Below are 2,500 nucleotides of genomic sequence, written 5' to 3'. Positions count from 1 at the left end.
TGTGTAGGTAAAAGAAGGTGTCTGTTTATGAGAGAAATGTTGATGCATATGATTTTCGTTTATTTATCCTAAAAAATATTTGTGTGGCTTTTCGTTTAGCATTTAATATGAAATATGTGGGATATTGCAAGGTTTTCAAAGTATTTGTGAAGTATTTGAATTCTTCGTCCAGATATTCTGGACTACAAAATCTGAATACACGTAGGAAGAAACCAACTATCATAGCTGTTTTTATTTTGTTGTGAATAGAAATGCATGTAATCATTTTTGTGTGTTGTTTTAAAGTTTATTATTGGATTTTATAAGTATGATCAAGCCAGGAGCATAACGTACCTTCGTGTGAAATTTCATAAAATCATTTTCGAGTCCACAGGGAAGGAACTCACACACAGAAAGGCATACATACAAATTTCTCCTTTATATAATAGTGGAGATAGGGATAAGATAAAAGTAATAAAAAATAAAGTATAAGATAAAAAATAAGATAAAAATTACGATAAAAATAAACAGTAAGATAAGTACTAAAAAAAATAGGCCCTGTCGGTGGGGCATTAAAATACACCGACTGCCCCCCCCCCGCAGAGGGTAAAAGTCCCTCAATGGGGGTCCTGGATATGACCTTAAACTATATCCAGTGGTAAGGCCCAAACTTGTGGGCTTTGGGGAGTGTGGAGCCACCCTTTAATTACTATTGCTCCCAGGTCCACTCTGACCCAGAGTGGTAGTACCTGTTAGGGTTCCAACTATGGGTTGAATAGAAACCGATTTGAAAACAACAAATATATTCTATTAAAAAGGTTTTCTTCAAAAATCTTTGGATTCGGCATTAAATAACCCGAAAAGGGTTGATATGCCGTAAAACAAAAACAACCAACCAACCAACTAACAAAAAATAAAAATAATAACACCGAAATAAGAAACGAATAAAGTATTAAACATTTTATTGATTAAACGTTAAAAAACACAAGCGTTCATGGAACAGTAAAATACAAAATGAAATTGTCATAGATTATAAAAACTGTAAATGAGTACCATAATGACGATTAAGGTAGTTAAGTGATAAGGAGCTATAATGTAGCTCGGTCTATAAAATATAGTATGGAATTAATACAGGTTCAATATATGTAATTATAAAAGAGGTAATAATATAAACAATAGACACAGTGGAAATACAGAATACCGAAATGAAGCACGGATGTAAACCTTAAAAGCTGACGTAAACAGAAATAAAGAAAAAAAAAATTCTTTCAAATATAAAAAGTTACAGAGAAAGCAAAAGGGTAAAATAAAAAACAATTGATATTAATATTTTGACTGTAGGGTGAAGTATACAAATTGCTAAGAATACGTTATTTATACTGTCTACAATTTATTGATATTTTATGTTTGTTATTGAGGAGCTTATCTCTGTCCTTAAATCTAGTAATACGTAATTTTTCACCGAGACATAAGTAATAGGGTGAATTTAAAGATTTACAAGCGTTAGTTGCCTTTAAAATATCCTACTTCACAAGGTATTTTAATTGGTCAGTTCTTGATAGAAATTGATGTTTTATTTTTATTTTTATCTTATTATTTATCAGAGATACCTCCTGGAGTGATAGAATAACGCAACAATTTCAACAACATTGGCAACAGATTTGATGAATAGCTTTCATGCCAGGTCAGGGATTGAAAGTCAGTTCCAGAAGCTTATCGAAGCAGAATGCTTCTTTCAGACGAGAACCATTCATATCAGCTGTGGCAAAGTGGGAATCAGAGCGTTGGTGATGAAGCGATAGAAACTTGGTTTTAGATGCATTAAAATTAACAAGCCATTTTTTATCCCATTGCACCACATGCTCAAGGTCGGAGGAGAGAAACTGAGAGAAATCTTGGTAATTGTTGGCCTATGAAGTGCTGTCATAGATAATAATGCCGTCTGCACATATGGCAGCAAATCTACTTAGAATATGATTTGAGAGATAATTGACAGAGATAAGGAAGAGAGTTGGGTCCAGGATGGATCCTTAAGGCCCCACAACGCTGATACTTGGAGTTTCGGACTTTTGTCCATCGACGACTATTTATATAAACTTATCAGAAAAAAGGATTCAATGATTGCAAAGACATTTCCAAAGACCCTAGTGTTTTGATGTGATGTTTTGAATATAATAAACTAGTTATGACCAAAGTTTCATTTCATTCGGACAAAACACTAAGAAACGGGGCCTAATTAGAGTTGGGGCCCGTTTTTTTTATCACTATATATATATATATATATATATATATATATATATATATATATATATATATATATCAGTCACTTTATATATATATATATATCAATATATATATATATATATCAATATTAAATGAAAGATAAGAAATAAAAGTTATATATAACTTTATTATATTATCAAGAAAATAAAGACAACGTAAAGGAGAAATTAAGAGAAAACTCTTTAGACCATGGCATTTCCAAGCTAAATGCTTCTCAGCAGGAGGGTAAAATGGCCAG

Source organism: Euprymna scolopes, chromosome 9 (genome assembly GCF_053919585.1).
Source record: "Euprymna scolopes isolate OS-2025 chromosome 9, ASM5391958v1, whole genome shotgun sequence".
Classification (NCBI taxonomy): domain Eukaryota; kingdom Metazoa; phylum Mollusca; class Cephalopoda; order Sepiida; family Sepiolidae; genus Euprymna; species Euprymna scolopes.
Note: the sequence above shows the minus strand (reverse complement) of the source record.